The sequence below is a fragment of the Triticum dicoccoides genome, chromosome 1A (assembly GCF_002162155.2).
Source record: "Triticum dicoccoides isolate Atlit2015 ecotype Zavitan chromosome 1A, WEW_v2.0, whole genome shotgun sequence".
In the NCBI taxonomy this organism is placed as follows: Eukaryota; Viridiplantae; Streptophyta; class Magnoliopsida; order Poales; family Poaceae; genus Triticum; species Triticum dicoccoides.
The window spans coordinates 373850503-373860116 of record NC_041380.1 but is presented as its reverse complement, the minus strand read 5'-3'; the positions used below and the strand labels follow the sequence as shown (position 1 = coordinate 373860116).

Sequence of the window (9614 nt, the reverse complement as noted above, 5' to 3'; positions counted from 1 at the left end):
CGTCATGCAGTAGTGACCATGAGGGGAATTGGGCACTGCAACGATTCAGTGCGAGATCGGGGACGGCAACGTCCTTCTCCGGCGTCCATCTCCATCGCCGGTGGTGTTCTCTCTGGTAAGATCTTACTCCAGTACCTTTCCCTTTCCTCCTCCATGAATTTCTAATTGATTTTTTGGGAACGGGGCTAAGAAAGAGGAAGAAGTCCAAGAAAGGAGATGAATGAAAAGAGGGAGCTTGCATACTGAAGGGGGTGATGGAGTAGACCTTCGCTCAGATGTGAGATCAATTCGAGGAGGGGATGATCATGCAGGAGGAGAAGAAGAGGGCGAGCTCAACGCTGCGGAGGAACAACACTAGAGTATCTTCCAAGATTCAGCCCTGTTTCTTGACATTTTTTTTCTATTTCGGATGAATTGTTCCTTATTTCTTCTTTGGAGCTCCATTGCTACAAAAAAAGGAGCAATGCCCAGCCGTTTTCACTTGGTGGAGTTGGGATGCTGCTACTGTATTAGGATGGTCATCCCATCATTGTGAATCTGCCCTGTTGCAGAATAAGGCGCAGAAGGAAACCAGAAAGGGCAAAGCACAAGAAAGTGTGAAAATAACAAGCCACACACTGTGAGCAACTAAGAATCACTCCCAAAAAGAAGCACAAATCATTGAAGCCCAAGTAATTGTGATCTTAATGCACAATGTCATTGACTTCCTGATAGGGAGTATAACGTTTTGTTAGATTTCAAGTCCATCAAACCACTGTCATCAGGGCCGATCATACCTCTAAATAGAAAGAAATGTAAACCTTTGGATTCAATGATCTTGCTAAAGGATACAAATGTGTCTTTTCTTAAATGTAAGGTATTTGATGGCTCCATTTGGTAAAAAATTTCTTCCCCTGTTTCATTACATAATTTGTAGAGAAATCATGGTGCTTAGCATACTTCTCTTGCCTTCAAAGTTCAATTTCTAAGACAATGGAGATGTCGTGCCTTGTTTTATTAGGAATGATGCATCCAGAAAAACGTTCTCATATTATGGAACAGAGGGAATATTTGTGATATATCCCTGTAGGCAACAGATAATGTTAGTTTCCAGTAGTGCCAATTGGCTCCTATCTGAACTTTATTTTTGAGATGCACTTCCATGTCTGTGAGACCAATTCCCTCTGTTCCATAACAGACCTATCTTTCACCATATTTGCTATTAACTGTAGTTTTTCTACATTCAGGGGAACAATGTATGCAAAGAGTGTGACATCATACACCTTCAGGTGATGCCTGTAAGTTACCTGAATAGTTTAGGACTTCCATCATTTTACTTTGACAATAATACTTCCTGAGTTCACAAATTATATAATATGAAAACTTGCAACATCCAATGCTTTTAGTTGAACGCACATTCCATCATATATTTCTAAGCTAACATGTTATCATTTTTATGGCAGGCGCACTGACCTAGAATAGCGTAAGAATGACCACTCAACTAGCTAGTGTTTGAAACTTCAATTCCATGTAGAGATACCCAACCCAGCAATTTGAAGTCTCTTTTTTCTATACAAATAAGTCTCCCTGGCTCCATTTTATTAAAAATCAAAGCACATCGATTCTTATTTCTTACAATATGTGCAGAGTACAGCAGTGTACTACGTTAGTAAAAAGAGGTAAACCTCGCCTGGAGTCCAAAACTACAAGATGTCTGATGACGAAAAGATACACGCTCCTCGCACCATAGCAGATAGATGAATATTAGCACACTGGTATTGCCTCATTTAGTCAGGCTGATTTATCAAAAGCGAATGATATTGGATTCTGTACCCCATCAATTATGGAGTTATGGTATCAGTTTTTGTTCTAACTTCTCATGAATACACATCAATTATGAATTGATTTTATTAGCAAATGGATACTAGCCAGCAATTTTATTTCAGTTATGAAGATGATGTTATTATTTTCTAATGCATGCTACCTGCTGATCAGGTGGGTCCACCTCCAGTCACACAAGTATTATTTCTAATGGTCGAAGAACTACATCTTCAGTTTAAGCAGTAAGAGCCGTATTCAGGTTATATACATGATCAGAGACAATTTTATTCATGATATAGCCTGATTTCAGACCGCGGTTCTTAAATATGGTTTGGCAAGATTTAGGAAACAGAGTTTGGCCTTTTATATTTTTCATTCATACCATGCATCCGGCGTGTTATGGGTTCATGTGATTCCGATGAATTTGGTACATCCGAAATCCATCTGTGGTGTCTTTGATTTCAACATTGTTTCCAGTTTTAGGTTTGCGAAGCCTATTAACCGTTCAAGTGTTATATGCAGGGCCGGGCCCATAGTTGTACAGAATGTGCGGCCCGCACAGGGCCCATAAATTCTAGGGGCCCCAAATTTTTACATAGGCTATGTATAGCTGCTCCTAGCCCTAAAAATGTATAGACGTTCCTGGGCGTTGGGCCATGCACAGGCCGCTGCTCGATCGGAAACAGGATCGTGGGATCTATCGCAAAAGCCACTCGCGGTGCTACAGCCTACAGGAATCCTGCCGCTGGCGACGGGCGACACAGCGAGTAGGCAACAGTTCCTCTCCTCTGGTCAAAACAAAATCAATCTCATCCAGACTCCAGAGCGCCGGCGCAGTTCCTCTGGCTATGCAAATTCAGTTTATGTGCTACATGAATCTTGTTGATGACGTATGAGCAGCTCAGTGATTCAGTATTGATGATTGTTGTCCAAAATTCATTTGTCTTGCTATGCAAATTCAGTTTACGTGATGTCCAAATGTCAGTGTTTTGTTGTCCAAAAATTTAGTGTTGGTGTTATCCGAATTTCAGTTTATATGATGTCTAAATTTTAGTTTATATGCTGTCCAAATTTTCAGTGTACTTCCCCTGCTATTTTACTGCCATTTAACAAATGATTTGCTGCCTTTTATCAAGTGCTTCAATGCACCAAGGTTGGCTTTAACCCTCTGTTCTCTTATGTTTTCCTAGGCACCAATGAGCTGGCCTTGTTGCAAGGATGAATCTGCTGATCTCGTAATCAATGGAACAAAAGGTACTGAGTATTTACTATTTGTACTGAAATACTACTATTTTTTGTGAATTACTGAAATACTACTATATATGATTTGGGAAAAATAATCTGGTCTCTCATTTAGCTTAGTCCACCTATTTTTTTTCTTCGTAGCTCCATCATCAAAAGATAAACCCCATTTTAAAGTTTGGCACAGGGCCCCAAATATTACCGGCCCGGCCTTGGTTATATGTGCTTGTGTGTTGGTACACTTGTGAGAAAATATTCTGTTTGTCAGGTATCTGTTCAAGCGGATGATGGTTTATGTACGAGGGATAGACATTAACGTCTCCGTATCTATGGTGGGTACTAGTAATGTTGAATTGAAATTTCAGGCTTTCTTTTTCTAGTAACCAGAAGCAAAATTTAGGTTTTGGTGAGAAGAAAAGTGAACCTAAAGGGTGCAGTACTATTAATAGGATACTATATGTTGGTTACAGCTCATGGATAGTAATGTTTCAGTCGCTGGAGAGCTTGCTGAACAGATGAAGTTGACGTAAAATCTCTGGTCACCTGCAAATTTAGCTCCTTGAAGATCAAGTTCAGCAATAGTCAGTTTCAAGTTTGGTAGTATTCAGTTTTGTAATACAGTAGTGATTTCTGAATTTTTCATGCTGCTGGTTACTTAGGGCTAAGTAGCACTCAATTGTGTCCAAACGATTTTTATTTGTAATTGTGAGGATGGTTTTTATTATGTGAGATAATTAGCAGAACCACAACACAGAATCTATTTATTAGACCACTTTGTTGTTCCGCTGTTAACAAAATATTCATAGCGTACAGAATGAATTGCGTATATTTCTTATTGTTACCAAAAATACATTCCACAGAATGGTGATAATGGCCTGTGTTACTTAAATCATTTCTATATTTCATTTTTGCTAGAGACCTGGTGTACTAAGTCCAATAGAGATAGTAAAAGAACTAACGAAAAATACATCAAATAAGGAACGCAGCCTTATATCTAAAAAATCAAGAACGCCCAGCTACTATAAGATTACTCGAGTGGCCGTAAAATTATGTCAAGATGCGCCAGACTGGTTCCTCGTATACAGCGAGTAATTTACTCGCATGCAAACTGTGCAGACTGGCTCCTCCTTCCATGCTGTAATATTACCTCACAAACATGTTTTCCCTTACAGATTATGGTTCTGAGCGTGGGCATAAAAACTGACTGGGGTGAGGAATAAGAATTCCTCACCCAGGGTGACGAATAGCGCTATATATATACAATTTCTTCTAATTGGTGCCTTGGAAGTTGGTGGCATTAGCCTAGCTAATTGGTGCCTTCGGAGCACGATAACAATTGGAAGTGGTTCATGGGGGCGGTAGCGGGTAATAGTATTCTCTTTTGGGATCTATGACCTGGTCGAGCAAAAATCCCGCTATTTCCTCTTAAATTGCTTCTATGCGGTCCTGTGCTAAGAGCTTGTCCCGCACCTCTTTGAACTGTTAAGAAGGAGATCAATATGCATGTGTATTAGTTGTGTGACTAGATATCGATAATGGTGTAAAAATTGTGAATAGTGTTCTGACAATCGATATCGTACCCACTCCTGTCTTTGAGATTTGCTCCTTTCGGACGCCATCATGCGAATGTTCTCGCAAACGTAGTATGCACATAGATCATTCCCCGGCGCCTGCTTCAGGACCTTTATGAGAATGGAATTTGATCAGATAATAATTAATCAAGTATGATAATTAAAGAGATGGCAGCTAGCTAGTACTACTTAATTACTTACCTTGGGTCGATACCATTTCAGACTTTGTTTTCATGAGCCTGGAGTGACCCTGATGAACTTTGCCCAAGCCCTGCCCGCCGACAAAGAAAATGAATAAATGGGTTATTAAATAGTTGTTATCAGGAAATGACGAACTAATTAAATAGGCCGAGATATAGTTAATAATGATTGAAATTACCTGTTGACTATCCCCTTCACGATGGTGTAGTCACTTGCTTTCTTAAGTAGTGAGTCTAGTACTTCAACTGTTCATTCATCAACTTTAATGATTAATAAGATTCAGTGAAATCTGCATGCACACACGTTTGCATGTCTTAATTAAGCGGGCATATGTAAGCAAAAACATGTAGCTATAGCTAGTAGGGAAAAACAGAATTTGTAATACAAGACAGTGTGACTCACTGAAAGTTGTAAGGAAGTAGTATATCTTCATTGTATTTGAGTTCCTTGAAGAACTGTAGCATGCTTTCCTCTACACTTTTTTCGTGATATGGATCTATTTTCCATGTGTATTCATTAATGGTATTTGGGTCAACGAACCCAATGCCATAACGTCCATCTTTTTTCATTTCATAAATCTTCATCCTGCATTATATCACAGAAAAGAATATAGTGAGGATAATTACAGGTAATGATTGATCAAAATGATCATTACATCTAGCTTGAGACTTAAATTACAGAAAGAAATCACTTACAGACAATAGCAACTGACAATAGATTTGTCGAGTGCGTCTTTATTGTATAGCTGAAATAGTTTTGAATACTCAACGGTCACAGCTTTCTCATGGTAGTAATGCTCCTTGTTGACATTCACCATGAGGGACTCTCGATTGGAAATCTTGGTAATGTCCATGTACCATTGATGCAATTCATACATTCTCGTTGGGAGCTTATTGACCTCCTCTGGCTCGACCAAAGGTTGGCCCCGGGCATATTTCCGTTTTATTTCCTCCTCTCTAGTCGGAGACATGGGCTCGATATCGAGGAGTTGTCCAATAGTGATTCCGATCGATTCAGCCTGCGCAATATGCTCCTCGGTTATTACCACATCGCCCACCCCGGGAACGTTAACGGTTTGCCCACAACAATATTGGGCGCACCTACTCTCATGTGTTGTTGGCACAACAGGCGGGGGGATTGATTGCGCCGCCTGTTCTCCCAGCTGAGGAATGGTTTTACCGCTCCTTTTGCCAGCTGATTTGCTCGAGCTCGAGCTCGCCTCTTTCTGTAGACGTGCTCGATTTAACTTCCTGAGGTGGCGCTCATAGTCCGTGTTAACAGGCTTGGGAGCTGGTGGTCTAGCCATACGAATGAAGTGGTCAATCTTTTCCACACGCACTTTCTCCCTTGGCGGCGGTGGCGGTTTCGGTGCAAAATGGGCTTCCACCTCGGCCTTCGATATGGATACGTTTTCCTCCTCGGACTTGTCGTAAGGCCTCTACGGAAGAGGCGCGAGGCTTGGACCATATTGAAATCGCTTGCCTCCGCCTGTACCTGCAATACTACCTCGACTTGTACCGCTACGCACCATAGCTGAGGCGGCTCTCTTCCGTGATTGCTGAGGTGGCGAAGACGGCTGACGTGGCTGAGTTGGAGGAGGAGGAGTGGCCTGAAGCTGTGCTGGACTTGGAGGAGGAGTGGCCTGAAGCTGTGCCGGACTTGGAGGAGGAGTGGCCTGACGCTTTGCCGGACTTGGAGGAGGAGTGGCCTGAAGTTGTGCCGGACTTGGAGGAGGAGTGGCCTGACGCGTTGGTGGACTTGGAGGAGCGGGAGTCTGCTGACTCGATGGCGAACTGTGACGAGGAGTCGGATGACGCGGTGTCGGTGGCCTTCGAAAGATGATGCAATCCTTTCTCCATAGGATGATACGATGGTTGGCCTCTCTTAGTGTGTGCTCATCGTCACCTCCAGGAATGTCAAGCTCTAGCCCTGAATATTGGTCCACCACCTCATCAACCAAGACACGAGCATAGCCCGCTGGAATCGGGTTGCAAGGGAAGGTTGCCTCGGGGGGATTTGTAAAAGCAAGGGCGTCCGCCACCTTCATGGATATGTTCTTCATTTTAAAGTGTAGCTCGCAGTTAGTGTTCTCCATGATGTCATCCACTAGGTAGCTATCCAGCAATGCGTCGCCCGGGGCGAAACCCACACTGCCTCTCGGCATAGATGGGACGATGCTATCCATTGGTGGATCATCCGCTAGCTGCTGAGACCCCCTTTGCTGGCTAAGTGAGTCGATCTGCTCTTGCTGCCGCTGAAATTTGATTGCCAAGTCCGCGTGCGCTGATTCTAGACCTTGAAGGCGTTCATAGTCTAGCTTCCTTTGCTCCTCCTCCATCTTCCTCTTCTTCTCCTCCGCAATCTTCTTTCTCGCACGGGTTCTGTAGTCGGCGTTCTAGTCTGAAAACCCCTCATACCACGGAATAACGCCCATGCCTCGTGTTTTTCCCGGGTGTTCAAGATTTCCCAGGGCACGCGTAAGCTCGTCGTTCTCTCTGTTGGGCTCGAACAACCCGGATCGAGCCTCTTCTATTGCAACAAGTAGCTTATCTTCGGCTCCGTCCAGACATGCCTTCTTCGAAACTTTGCCTGTCTTCGGGTCCAACTCCCCCCATGCGCATAGAACCAAGTCCTGCACCTGGGGGGCCAGCTCAATGTTTCTGGAGTGACACCTGCATCCAACATCTCTTTCTCAGACTTATCCCACTTAGGCATTCTCACCGCATAGCCACCTGGCCCCAGCTTATGGAACTTATCCTTTTTTGCGGCATTGGCCTTGTTTATTCTCGACCGTTCCTTAGATAATTCCGAATCCTTGAATTTCACGAAATCGTCCCAATGAGCACTTTGGTTCTCTAGTGTTCCCTCGAATACTGGAGTCTTCCTTCCTCCGTTGACGTACTTGGCCCATTCACGAATCTTGTGGTTCTTGAATGCAACCGCCATCTTCCTAAGAGCAGTGTCCTTCTCTTTCTCCACATCTGCATCTGTGAAATGATCTGGTAGGGTGAAATGTTCCATGAGCATTTTCCAAGCAAATGTTTTTGTCTGTCATCGACAAAAGTAACTCCTGGATGTGGCCTTGCTGGCTCTCTCCATTCTTGAAGGGAGATCGGGAGTTGGTCCTTCACAAGAACTCCGCACTAACGAACGAACTTGTCCGCAATCTTCTTAGGCGCGAATGGTTCGCCATTAGGTCTGATTGCCTTGATATTGTACTTTACACCCTCCTTCAACTTTTTGTTCGGGCCTCGTTTTGTCCTGTTACCTGAAGATTTGCTCGATCCGGATGGCTGAAAGAAGAAAGATCGATTCGTTAATATATCTTCAAGTCATTTAAAACATGTGATGATCATCAGATGCCTGCTTATATAAATATATATACCTCGCCGATCTTTGTTGTTTCAAGATCAACATTTTCTTCGTCATGTTCATAGTTCATGACTTCATCAATTCGGTCGTCGCGATCGAATATCATATCACCCTCCCCGGTGTTGTTTAGATATTCGGAGCCGTCATAATCTTCTTCATTCTGATCATCATCTGGCCTGCGAGGATTGCGTATGATATTGAACAGGGCCTCTTCTCCCTCTCTGCTGGTATTGTCCGCCATAGGTTTTGTTTAACTAATCCAAAAGAAATATATTCAAATTACAATGCATGGATGCAATTAATTAATAAGGAAAAACTGAATCAATCATAGTACATAATAAGCATCATCGAATATAATCTCGAATACATCGTCTCGAATAATAGATATAATCTCGAATACATCGTCTCGAATAATAGATATAATCTCGAATACATCATCTCGAATAATATATAATCTCGAATACATCGTCGGATCATGCAGCGCGGGCGGTGGACACCCAAAGAGAAGGAACCCTCACAGGATCATAGCTGAAGTGAGATCCCTGAAGAAACTGCCAGGTATTGCAGAACCTGCCGCCCTCTAACGCAACCATGTAGCGATGGACATGCTCGTCCTCCTCCCTGACACGGCGACGTACCACCTCCGGCGGGGCCGACTCCCTCCACACCGAAACTGGCCCACGCGAACGCCACCAAACGAGATCAGGGTCGACGACCGGGGTCGGGTTCCTTATCAAGCGGCGCGCCCCTCCAGGCAGCACCTTCCAGTGCCAGCCCGGCGGAGCCCAGTCCCGGACATGGGTCAGCCGGACATCGTCGCGGACGGGTCGACGGCGAGGATACGGGCCGGGCATCGTCGAGAACAAATACTAGCTATATGCCCGCAAAAAGTAACATTTTTTTAATGATTGAATTTTGATAACTAAAATTTCTAACATTTCTATATAACTAACATTCCTATAACATGTCTAACAATGCTATATAACTAACATTTCTATAACATTTCTAATATTTCTATAACTAAAAAACAGAAAAAAAAATTATAACATTTCTATATATATATAACTAACATTTGTATAACATTTCTAATATTTCTATAACTAAAAAAAGAAAAATTTCTAACTTTTTTATAACTATTTCTATAACTAAAAAACAGAAAAATTTCTAACAATTCTAACTTTTCTATAACATTTCTAACAATGCTATATAACTAACTATTCCTATAACTAAAAAAGAAAAATTTCTAACATTTTTATAAATATTTTGATAACTAAAAAACTAAAAAATGTATGTGTGTGTGTGTGCTCACCGGCGAGGCGAGAGGCGACGGGGGGCGGCGACGAGGACGGCGACGGGCGCGGCGACGACGGGGATGGCGACGACGGGGACAGGGATGGGGCGGCGACGACGGGGACGGGCCGGGGCGGC

The 9614-nt window shown here is 43.0% G+C and overlaps 1 long non-coding RNA gene across 10 annotated transcripts; it reads left to right on the top strand.

Moving 5' to 3' along the window:
- Positions 1-3798, top strand: LOC119274184. 10 transcript variants are annotated; one of them, XR_005135071.1, is made up of 4 exons: positions 1-115; positions 191-2567; positions 2991-3054; positions 3311-3798. It is a non-coding gene; the product is annotated as an uncharacterized LOC119274184 (long non-coding RNA). The 10 variants fall into 10 exon arrangements; XR_005135067.1 differs by having other exon boundaries at positions 191-3054; positions 3311-3374; positions 3535-3798; XR_005135064.1 differs by having other exon boundaries at positions 191-3054; positions 3311-3374; positions 3513-3798.
- The last annotated feature ends 5816 nt before the right edge of the window (positions 3799-9614 follow it).